This window comes from Cricetulus griseus, chromosome 7 (assembly GCF_003668045.3).
Source record: "Cricetulus griseus strain 17A/GY chromosome 7, alternate assembly CriGri-PICRH-1.0, whole genome shotgun sequence".
Taxonomy (NCBI): domain Eukaryota; kingdom Metazoa; phylum Chordata; class Mammalia; order Rodentia; family Cricetidae; genus Cricetulus; species Cricetulus griseus.
Window position 1 is genome coordinate 2,643,228 of NC_048600.1, and position 12,770 is coordinate 2,655,997.

The window sequence follows — 12,770 nt, forward strand, 5'->3', positions numbered from 1 at the left end:
AGACAGACACACACACACACACACACACACACACACACACACACAAATGTGAGATGTGGAACCACAAAAGAAAAAAATTGGCAAGCATCCTTCCTGTAAGGTATTTCTTTAAAAACTAAAGATTTAATTTAAGCAAGAGTGGTACCTAGAAAATGACTTGAATGTTGAATTATAATGGATTGCCTCAGAATATCAAGAATCAACAAGAAAAGAAAGTCAAACTAAAGCAAATGAAATAGTCCTTTACAAAGAATAAAATCCAGAAAGCCACTAAATCAAGCAAGTTAGAGCTGGGCGTTGGTGGCGCACGCCTTTAATCCCAGCACTAGGGAGGCAGAGGCAGGCGGATCTCTGAGTTCAAGACCAGCCTGGTCTACAAGAGCTAGTTCCAGGACAGCCTCCAAAGTCACAGAGAAACCCTGTCTTGAAAAACCAAAAAAAAAAAAAAAAAAGAAAAAAGAAACAAGCAAGTTAGTTCAACCCTCATTCTCATCACCAGTCGAGAACACAGAGAACTAGCAAGTCCTTCAGAAATCCTAACAATGAGCTTGCAAGACAATAAAGAGCAAAACTGACAAAGAAAGCCCAGATTGGGGCCAGTTTAACCAGCTTTTAGGAATATTTTTCAGAACACAGTTGAGTGTTGGATGAGCACAAAGAACAGTGAACAAGTACTGAACCCACATTGTCTTCGGTCACTTAAAAGGGTAAATGAACTTCGATGACAGAAGGCTTGGCTGCTATGTGCCAAGCAACCAACCAAAAAAAAAAAAGGCTGTATAGACTGCTAAGCAGGGATAGATCAAGTACAATTACAATAGACAGCTGGAAATTCAAAGTAAACAGAGCAGTCAAGATGCAGTAACTAGAGACCAGACAGTCCTTTCTAAGAAAACCGAAGAGACCATAAATCATCACATTCTACCTGCAAAACACAAAATTCCTGACTTGTTCTAATGAGGAAAGACTATCAGACCACCATGATAACCAGTAATTGCCAAGGTCATTCCTGACTGACATCCTGAACCTTATATATAAACATAAAAGAAAAACAATTGTAATGTAGCAAAACAGTAAAGATCTTGTGCGGTGGTAAGCACTTTTTGTATTGTTAAAGCTTGTTAAAAATTATTGTCAAGAGCAGCATAGGGCTCACAGGTTCTGTAGCTAAATACTACCCAAAAAATCTACTTAGCACCACAAATTTCATAAGGTTATTTGAATATAGAAAATGGCAAGACATTATTTAAAAGGTATACCCTGGGCTGGGGAGAAGCTTAGTGGGTAAAATGCATGACACAAATGTGAGGACTACAATCTGGTCCTCCAGCACCCAAGTAAATGCCAGGTGGGCACGGAGGTCTGTCTGAAATTTCAGTTCTCTTTAAGGAAGCAGAGGTTCCCCCAAGCTAGACTAGCCTTCATCAGTCATCTCTGTTTAGTTGAGACTCTGCCTCAATGAATAAGGTGGAAAGTGATCAAGAGGGCAAACATATATACACACACCCACACACTACACACACACAAAAGGTATATACTTTAAATAAGCTTCCCGGGCAGTAGTGGCGCACACCTTTAATCCCAGCACTCGGGAGGCAGAGGCAGGAGGATCTCTGTGAGGTCAAGGCCAGCCTGGTCTACAGATCGAGTTCCAGAACAACCAGGGCTATTACACAGAGAAGCCCTCTCTCAAAAAAAACAAACAAAAAACAAAAAACAAAAAACAAACTAAATAATAAATAAATATATAAGATTAACCTAAAAGAAACATTATACATACTATTTCCACTTTATCAGGAACTACAGAGTGAAAACTCTGACCATTAAAAAAAAATCTGTCACATGGTTAGGCATGGTGATGCACACTAATCCTAGCACAGAAACAGGCAAGATCTCTGAATTCAAGGCCAGCCTGATCTACACAGCATGTTCCAGGCTAGGCCAGTCCAGACTCCACAGTGAGACCCTGTCACAAACCTAAATAAATAAATAAATATTGGGTGGATTGTTTTAGTGTGTGTAGATACACACAGTGCACATGCCTATCATGGCAAGCACATGGAAGTCAGAAGACAGCCAGCAAAAGTCAGTTTTCTCCTTCTCCCATGTAGGTTCCTAGGATCAAGACAGCAGGCACCTGCTGAGCCATCTCATTGACCCATCTGATGTGTTTTAAAGTAAAAGCTGTCCAGGTGTCCTGGTGTACTTGGGAGGAAGGAAGATCTCTGCATTCCAGACCAGTTTGGCCGATACAGGAGAGTCAAGACTACACAGAGAGACCCTATCTCAGAGAGAGAACTGGACACAAAGATGCACACGCATAATCCTCTCCTACCACTTGGGAGGTAGAGGCAAGAAAAACAGGAAACCAAAGTCAGTTTTGGCTACATACCAAATCTGAGGCCAGCCAGAACTACATGAGAAAGCCCACCTCAAAAATTAAACCGTGGGGGCTGAAGAGATGGCTTCAGTGGTTAAGAGCACTGGCAGCTCTTCCAGAGGACACGTGTTCAATTCCCAGCAACCACATGGTGGCTCACAAGCATCTACAATGAGATCTGGTGCCCTCTTCTGTCCTTCAGGCAGAACACTAAATAAATAAATAAATAAATAAATGACCTTAGAAACAAAAAGAACAAAAATATATGTCTAATCCAGATAATTATTTTTAAAAAGATAAAAATAAGCCGGGCCTTGGTGGGCGCACGCCTTTAATCCCAGCACTCGGGAGGCAGAGGCAGGCGGATCTCTGTGAGTTGGAGACCAGCCTGGTCTACAAGAGCTAGTTCCAGGACAGCCTCCAAAGTCACAGGGAAACCCTGTCTCAAAAAAAAAAAAAAAAAAAAAAAAAAAGATAAAAATAATTCTATCTTAGGAGGAAATACCCCTCAAAGCATGAAAAGAAACAGGACGGGAGGGGAAATAAGGACGGGGCAAACAACAGCCAGACTATTAGAAACTTAACACAGAAGCTCTCTAATGGGTGGTGTCAGCTCACCTATAACTATGAATAAACAACAAAGACCTGTCTTAACTTTAACAACAGTTTCCTACTTTCCTGGTGTGAAATTTAAAAGCAAGTCTGGAGGTACAACTCTGTAATAGAACATTAGCATGGGCAAGGCCCAATGCCCCTCCCCTACAACTGGGGGAGGGTCATTTTCTAGATAAAACATTTTAAGAACTACCTCACCCTATCACAGTCCTTTCCTTTAAGTATAATTAGCTGAAATGTCAAAACCATCCTAATTTTTCAATAATATTATAACAGTTTTAATATTATATATTACAAATATACAAAATCTATTACTTATTCAATGATTTATACATACAAATATTTACTGGCTTCCAGGTATCCAACATTTCTCATTCTCTTACCTGATTTTTCCACATTTAGGATGAACAAGTGCTAAAGAGAAAGCACAAAATAGTGTATTAGGCTGACTTATCTTTAAAATAATTTCCATTGCTGACAATGTAAGATTCTGGAGCAATGAGCACTTCTAAAAAGAACATGAGAAGTCTTGGTGACAAAAGCCTGTAATCTCAGTAGCAAAAGATGAAGACAAGAGGATCAGGAGTTTAAGGTCAGCCTGGGCTACATGAGTCTGTCTCAAACAAAACAAGACAAAGAATCTGAGAGACCAGACCATTGATCAAAAATGTAGGTCACCCCCCTCCTAGCACCCTAGCTTGGTAAAACTGTTTAAAGAAACATAAAATGATAAAAATGTGTGAAGCACATGAGATGACAATCTATTTGAGTTAAAGTTAAAATGCACACTGAACACACAACCTACTTTGCTTCTTCATGAAAACACTACTGACACTCGGATGTTTTAGTTTTGCTGGGGTTGGTGAGACACCTCATGGGGAGCTGATTTCAAATCCTCATCTCCCATGTAAAAAGCAGGCACAAAGCAGCACAGACCTATAATCCTATAATCCTGGCACTGGAGAGGAGACAGGAGGAGCCTTTGGGGTTTGCTGACCAGCCTAGCAGACTGGCCAGCTCCAGATTCAGTAAGTCTGTCTCAAAAGACTAGGATAGAGTCAAGCCAGGGAGTGGTCAAGCATGCCTTTAGTCCCAGCACTCGGGAGGCAGAGGTAAGCAGATCTCTGTGAGTTGGGAGACCAACCTGGTCTACATAACTAGTTTCGGGACAGTCGGGGCTACACAGAGAAACCCTGTCTTGAAAAACAAACAAACAAACAAACAAACAAAAAAAAAAACCACTGATGCAGGCTCAATGGTAAACATGTCCCATGCAAGCCTGGCAGCCTGAGTTCAAGCCCCAGAACCCATGCAAAAGTAGTAGTCCACAACACAACACCACATGAACGCATGCACACACACCATGGCATGCATGCCTATGTACATATATACAAACTCTAATAATAATTTAATTAAAAAGTGCAGATGATGCTGGGTGTACCCTTTAATTCCAGCACTTGGGAGTCAGGAGGCAAGAGGCAGGCAGATCTCTGTGAGGTCAAAGCCAGCCTGGTCTACAGATCAAGTTCCAGGACAGTCAGGGCTATTACTGAGAAACTGTCAGGAAAAACAAAGCAAAGCAATAAAAATAAAGCCGGGTGTTGGTGGCACATGCCTTTAATCCCAGCACTCGGGAGGCAGAGGCAAGTGGATCTCTGTGAGTTCGAGACCAGCCTGGTCTACAAGAACTAGTTCCAGGACTGCCTTCAAAGCCACAGAGAAACCCTGTCTCGAAAAACCAAAAATAAATAAATAAATAAATAAATAAATAAAAATAAAAATAAAAAATAAAAAGTCCAGATGTCTGAACTAGAAATCAAAGCAGCACCTGCCACTGCACAGAGAACAGGTACACAGAATAAAGGTGCACAAATAAATTCCCACCATGCTCTGATTCTGTGTCAGGGCCATGGTGAAATCAAACTGTACTTAATACTGTAAGTTTATTTTTATATTATTTATTTGAGTTGTTTTTGTTTTGTTTTGTTTTTGAGACAAGGTTTTTCTATGTAGCCTTGGCTGTCTTGGAACTCTCTCTGTAGACCAAGCTGTCCTGGACCTCAGACCTGCCTGCTTCTGCTTCCCAAATGCTAAGATTAAATGCCTGTGCCACACACCAGGCTTAATACTATTAATACTATCATAACATCAAGTTTTAGAAATACTACTGCATGGGTCCTATTCCTAGAGATGCTGATGTATTCAGTCTAGAGATGACAAGAACTTTTTTTTAAAGCTCTCCATGAGACTCTAATGTAGAGCCAATGCTGAGAACCAGTGCCCAAGGTTAGATAGGGTAAACCTGGACATTAGGAAGCCCTGTTTATAAACTCGGGTTTTTCCAACTAGCTGTCTCCTGCTCTCTCTTAACTACAAATAGAAAAACAAGGAACTGCCAGCCAGTCTTGAAACTCACTACTAAACAAGTTGTAATACCAAGTTGAAAGTTAACCTGGAGGAAGCAAACCAGACAAAGAAAAGAAAGCTTAATAAAAACCATCGTTAACATCCTCCGATATAGGGGCTGGAGAGATGGCTCAGAGGTTAAGAGCACTGTCTGCTCTCCCAGAGGTCCTGGGTTCAATTCCCAGCACCCACATGGCATCTTACAACTATCTATAACTCAAGTTCCTGACACCCTTATACAGGCATACACATGCAGGCAAAACTGTAACATACATAAAAAATAAAATAATTTTTAAAAAATCCTCTGATATAGACAGTGCATCCTCGAAAACAAGGCATAGATGAAGTAGCGACTGACAGGGGGGAAGAAGCTGAACCAACCACAAGCTTACAAACGGGAACATGTGTCAAGAAGCAACTAATCCGGGCCATTCACAAAAGCCCAAAAGACTAAAGAACAGTGCTGAAGAGGTTAAGACATTGAGTCTGTGTAAGGGTACAGGTAAGACTTTCTAGGTTCCCATTCCCATTCTCTCATCATTTATTCCTGGAAACACTGACCTGGAGTGACTCCAAACTCAAGTAGAGTGAGGCTGAAGGCTGAAAGCCAGGTGTCTGTAGCAAACAGCAACCACCCTCTGCCCATTTCCTCTGCCCAGCTTTCATAACACCGGCAGCCAGACAGACATATCAGCTACCCTCACCCACAGGAGACACATTCCAAGACTCCGGTGGACATCCAGATATTCTCACGGCACCTGCTCACCGCCACTCATCACAATGTGGCCGTGCAGGCAGAAGCAAGACTGCACAACTATCAAGACTCCTTCATCCTTTCTCTCGTTTTACAGATTGAAGATTGTTCTTAAGTAGATCTTAGCAACATCACTACTCTGTTTTTATTATTAAGTCAAGAACATTCATTCACGTTTTCAAAGAAGCATTTTGCAGCTCCACTTTCAGCACATTCAAGGGTGAAGTAACTCTTGCACTTGGTGCCATTACTAAGTAAAATAAGAGACACTTGAACACAGGCGGTGGAATGCCAAAGTGGCTGACCAGATGACCCCAAGGGTTACTGACTAACGTCTGTGTACAGCCTAGATATCCCAGACAAAGGAGTAATTGGCTTCTCACTTGGATAGTGTTCAGCTACTCAAAAATGGCATGTAATTTAAAACTTAAAAACTAAATGAGCTAATGTGTATCAAGAGCTCAGAACAGTGGCAGCCTAGAGTACCTAAGTAAGTTCAGTAAAAGAAACTTTAAGACTCCTGAGTTGTTTATTTCTGACATTCTGCAGATATTTTCAGACCACTGATAAAAGAAACCTTGGAAAGTTAACACAGTTGCTCATGCAAGGACAGTAGGTTCTGTCCCCGGCAACACACAAAACAGTGGAAAATAAAGAGATCATGAAAAAAAGATAAAAGCATAATACATAAAAGAGGCACTTCACAAAATACAAAAATGGCCAATAAAATTTTAACCTCGATCACCACAAAAAAATGTAAAATAAGGCTACACACTGATAAAGTACTGTACCACCACGCAAGTCGCACAATTTTTTTTAAAAAAATGATGTGTCTGCCAGGCGTTGGTGGTGCACACCTTTGATCCCAGCTCTCGGGAGGCAAAGGCAGGTGGATCTCTGTGAGTTCGAGACCAGCCTGGTCTACAGAATGAGTTCCAGGACAGCCTCCAAAGCCACAGAGAAAACCTGTCTCAAAAAAAAAAAAAAAAAAAGATAAGCGTCATCATTGAGTACTGGACTAACTGGAGTTTTACTGAGTACTAATGGGTACAACCGCCTTGGAAAAGGCCCGATAGCACCTAAAGTCAGAAACCTAAAAACAAAACAGTATCTACCAGAAAGAGTGGCAATACCCTGCAAGGAGGTAGGAGGCAGGAATTTGTCAACAATTGGGCCACACAGCAAGACTCTCATCCAGAAACAAAACCAAATACATTCACAAATAAATAAATAAAATAAAAAATTCCACTCCTCCGAGGAATATACCCCAATCTGTAATGTCTATTTCTTCTTGGTGTGTGCTGTTTCACTTAAACCTCGCCACCTGCAAACTTAGGACTGTGATCTTTTTCTGCCAACACACTTGAATACATTTTCTACTATTTCCCTGACAGAAACTTCCCAGAGAAAGGCGAGCATTTTCCTATTTGTCCCACAGAATGCAAATTCCCGAAACGCCAAGGAATTTTTAACTAATAAAATTTGGAAACAAAACCCCAAGCCGAAGATGTAAAAACTACCAACAGCTCGTGTTCCTCTCTCCTGACTTCCTTCGGGAAGCTCTGGAACTCACTCTCTCGGCGGAGAAAAGGAGATTCTTCTCCACCGCAGCTCCGAGAAAACCGCTTGCTGCTCCCTAAAACCCCCTCCAGCTTTTCAAAATAGGAGGAAAGCGAGGCAACCGGTTCGCCGGTCCAAAAGTTCTGCTTAGCCCTCCTGCGCCAAGGACGCCCCCCTGGATGACCTCAGGTCAGGGAAACCAGCGCAGACACCGCCGTCGCCACCACCGCGATCCGAGTGCCGGAAGCGGCGCGGCTCACCTGGGGCTCGCCCGCGGCTCACCGCGACTCACCTGGCGTGCCCATCCATCACCTGTCCGCAGCCGCCGCGGCCACGCGCACAAGCCGGAGGCCAAAAACAGACACCAACTTTCCAAGTTACGGAGGCGACTCCCGGGCCGCAGCGCGGGCGCACCGACGACCGAGGCCGCCCGGGCCAGGCGAGCGCGGGGAACGCAGGCCCCGGCGGGCTCGCGCCGCAAGTTCGGCAGCGGCCCAGGGCGGGGCGGCGGCGCCGCGCTCACCACCCCTCCTTCCCTCCATCCCCGCCGCAGCCCGGCCTGGCGCGGCGCCGCTCACCTTGGAAACCTGCGGTGGACGTCGCCGTCAACATGAACTTCCCATCCAGCCGGCGGCCGCTTCGCCGCGCGCCGCCGCCCGCCGCGCCGCCGCCGCCTCCCAGCGCCTCGGCCCGAGCGAGCCGCGTCCCCGCCGCGCTCCCCGGCGCGCGCCTCCCGCTCCGGAGCTCGGGACCTCGGGCCGCTCGCCGCCCCGCGACCCTCAGCCGGACGCTCGCCCGCCCGCGACTCCAGCGAAGCCCGCACCGCAGCCCCCGCGCCCGCGCGCCCGCCAGCTCCGCCCGGCTTCGGCCGGGCCGCTTCAGGAAAGCCCAGGGCGCAGGCGCGGCGAGGGCCTTAAAGAGCCCCGGCCAGGCCTCTACGGCATAATGGGTTCGAGCAGGTTGGAGCCCCGGCCGGTTGGCGAAGCAGAAGCAGAAACCGAAGGAAGGGATTGGGCCGCAGGCAGCGGAGGCGGGGAGATCCCTGTCTGTCCTCCGCCCCTCTTCCCAAGCACCCTGCCCTCGGCCCTGCAAAGTGCTGACATCCACAGTCGCCAGAACCGCCCGCCCGGTGCCCGTCGGGGCAGCAGAAGACACACCCCCTGCCTGGAGACACCCCACCCCCACCCCGGGCGAGCACCCCGAGCCTGGCTGCGGGCTTCCAGGCCTGGGGCGCGCAGGTTGGACGCGCAGCCTTCCCAAGGCTGCCCCGAGTTCAACTCTCAGAAACGTTACTCAGAAGGATGGCACTTGACGAGGTTAAACGGGTCCTCACCAATCCTTTGGACACCGTGGGGTTTATTCGGAGTCCGACAGAGGGCAGAAGGTGAGCAAATTATCCAGCACCAACGAAGAAATTCTTAGAAGGAAAGTACTTAGTTCAGGACAAAATAGCCTATTCATTCGGGTCCTGTCTCAAGAAAAGCAGGCAAGAAAAAATAATAGAGGCAATGTAAATCTTTGTCACACACTTAGAAGTGATCGAAATTATAGTAACTATCACCATGCAGTCCAAAAAAAAAAAAAAAAACTCCAAAATTGTCTACTAATCTGATACCCTGGTTTTCTTAAATTTGTATTTGTAAGACCTACCCAGAAAAGGTTCCACTATCATAAGCACTTCTAGAAAAGAATATCTTTCAACAAGACTAGGAACTAAGAAATGGGAAGTAAAACCATGTCCTCCACCCAGCTAAAAACTTTGAAAATTTCAAAATGGTCTGAGGCAATTTTTTGCATAACTTTGTTATGTTATTAAAGTCAATTTTAACAACTTCATTGTAACTTAATGCATCTTGCATAACAAAATGAAACATTTTTTATAATCTACTTCTCTAATTTATTTGTAGATCCTGTTGCTTTTATCTACTGGTTTCCTTAAGTCCTATGTCCTCCCATCACCAACCACCCTGCTCAAACTTACTCTCTCCTGCCGGTAGACTCTTTAAAGACACTGACCTAATTTATCCATATCCCTCCTACCCTCCTCTAAATCTCCTCACAACACAGAAAGAATGCTTGTTCAGAGTACTATGTCGTGTGACGTTGTCCCTGCATAGCGTCCCACTCCCTCAGACAAAACCTCCTAACCAAGCCCTTCAGTGCCAAGCATCTCTCCTCTCTGCTCTGCCCACCTTCTCTAGCCATAACTGACCTCTTTACTCTGAGCAATTTCTCCCTCCTGACAGCTTCCTCAGACTTCTGTTGCCTGAGAAGTTCTTCTTGCCCTCATCTTACCTAGACCTTGTTCTCTAGGTCTGAGGCGAGCCCTTTGACTGCCCCTATGTTAGTCCTGTCACCTTCCAGGAAATTGTAATTATAGGACTCTTCTGGGGATGTTTGATTCTACTACTAAACATCTGGCTCCATAAGGCCAGGAGGGTTAATTTTACTTGATTTGTAGTCATATTTTCATATTTGTTCGGTGAATTCTAGAATCATAGGTTTGAGAACTTGAACCACATGTGGCTTAAATGTACTGACATCATAGGTAAATGTCACACTTTGACATCTGGAGTCAGAACTTAAAAAGGAATGCTAATTATTATTAAAAAATGAACTTTAAATTCTTTGAGCTGGGATGTCATAAGAGTCTTTGGGTAATATGTAAAACAGAGTATGCAAACCTCCCACTGAAGGACATACCAGGCTATGGTGGTGCACACATTTAATCCCAGCACTCAGGAAGCAGAGGCAAGCAGATCTCTGTGAGTTTGAGGCCAGTCTGGTCTACATAGCAAGTTGCAGGACAGCCAAGGCTAAACACAGAGAAACCCTATCTCAAAAAAAAAAAAAAAAAAAAAAGCTGTAACTGTGGACACCGTGAAACTATTAACACTGGTTGTTTCAAAAGTAGAAGATGGGATAATTAACAATGAAGCATCTCCAGAGATGGGAAGATGACTTTTTTTTTTAATACCCAAAAGGCTTAAAATAGTACTTTTCCCATTTTTAAGCATGTGAATTACCAACTTTTAAATGAATGACAACAGGGTACATAGTATATAAATTCCAAGTATGCAAAATTTCAGAAAAGGCAAAACTAAATGTAGTGAAAGCAATGATAGCAGAGCTAGAGGGAGAGCTTATTGTGGTCAGCATGTTATGATGTAATTATTTTGAAATACTGATCTCAAAATACTATTCCTGAGGAGGGCCGTTACCTTGGCCCTCCAGCATCATCCCTGGCTTATGCCTTTCTTTCACTTGCCCCAAGTGTGTCAGTTTATTTCCTAAAAGAGCTTACACTTCAATGCCCCACTTTAATTGTTAATTCTAACACTCATGGTGCTCAGGCACTTTCATAAGTGATATGCCACTGTGTGAGTTCTACTCTGACACCGCCTCTGCTCATGCCACTCTGCTGTTTATCTGCTGCTTACACTCTAGAGTTGAGACTCTGGTCTAGACCCTCTCATGAAAGAGACAGAGGAAGTGTGCCAGTGAGCAGCAGCACTTTCTTCAGAGGCCAGTTTATTTAGTCAATTCAGTTAGCAATTCCAAGTTCTCTTAGCATGGATTTAGGTCACTATCTAGGAAGGAAACTCCTCTAACCTGCCAAGGGTTAAGTCACAGAAAACCATAACACTGACTGCCAAAGGTGTTCAAGTCAGCCACATGAGCCCCATCGATCACCAAAAGAAAACAAGGGAGGCATTCTTCAGAGAGGTCAAGCCACCCCAGGTACAGAGGCAGAACTCACCGGCCAGGTCAAATCCACCCGTGAACACCACCACTGTCACCCTGAGCATGAGGCATCTGAGCACCCTCAGAAAAGCAGGGCGCTCATGTCTATTCTAGGATTACACTGTCTAATTCGGGGGCCGTGAGAGCCACTATCCACGCTTATATCTCAACAGTTTCAGCTTCTCAGTCACACTCACACATTCCAAGTGCAGTAACGGCACCTGTGGCCGGGAGCCCAGAGTCAGAGAACATTGCCTGCCGTCTGTCAGAAGTTACATTGGTGGCACTATTCCAGGAGGAAGAGGAAGACAACTCCACTGAGAGTCCCAGATAACGGTCAAAACTGTTTGCTTTGGGAAAAAAATGAAGGCTGGACGGTGGTAGTACACGCCTTTAATCCCAGCACTCCAGGTGGATCTCTGTGAGTTCGAGACCAGCCTTGTCTACAGAGCTAGTTCCAGGACAGCCTCCAAAGCCACAGAGAAACCCTGTCTCAAAACAAAACAAAACAAAACAAAAAACAAAAACAAAAACAAAAAAACCTGAAACAGTTACAGCACACCTCCTTAGGCTCTCTCTCTACTTACCACAATGGGAATCTAAGATACTCATGGCAAAAAGCTGGAGCCTCTCCACTTACTGGGGTTCTAAAAATGGCTTCAGCCTCACCACTTTACCTTCATCACATCCACTGACAGTAAGACACAAGCATCACCCTAGGAAGAACAGGCTGACAGCACACACTCTTGCTGCCGTCTCTTGACCCTTGTGTGGAGGGAGACACATAACATTGGTGGAGACTGAGCCTGTGGCTCCAGAGTCTCTCTGCCTCTCTCTCTCTGCATCTGTCCGTCTATGTGGTTTGTATGCCTGTGTCTATGACTGTTCACATGGGTGTGGGCATGTGAGTGGGTCCATGTGAAGCCTGAAGCTGATGGTTGGGAAAATTTTCAATCACCCTCTTCCTTATTAGTTTAGGCAAACACCTCTCTCTCTCTCTCTCTCTCTCTCTCTCTCTCTCTCTCTCTCTCTCAGGTTTCTCTATGTAGCCTGGCTGTCCTGGAACTCACTCTGTAGAGCAGGCTGGCCTTGAAATCACAGAGATCAGCCTGCCTTTGTCTCCCGAGTAAGTGCTGGGACTAAAGGCATGCACCACCAATGCTCAGTGATGGCCTGTATTCTTAAGCACAAGGAGCCACTAAGGAAAGAAACAACTGTCAACATTGCCACCAACTAGAATTTGTGAGTAAATGTTATGGTAACCATTTTCCCTGGCTAATCTGTATCTCCATGTGAAAACTTAGAAGCCTA

The 12,770-nt window shown here is 44.8% G+C and overlaps 1 protein-coding gene across 4 annotated transcripts in view; it reads right to left on the bottom strand.

Annotated features, from left to right (window-relative positions):
* The window catches only part of Evi5 (ecotropic viral integration site 5), a 130,929-nt gene extending 122,501 nt beyond the window's left edge, over positions 1 to 8,428 (bottom strand). For 3 of the 4 annotated variants that reach the window (XM_035447450.1, XM_035447449.1, XM_027425920.2), the window contains exon 1: positions 8,294 to 8,428. The gene's annotated coding sequence lies outside the window, so the exon portion shown is untranslated. The remainder of the gene's footprint in view (positions 1 to 8,293) is intronic. The other variant, XM_027425921.2, reaches the window with a different exon arrangement.
* Positions 8,429 to 12,770: the final 4,342 nt, after the last annotated feature.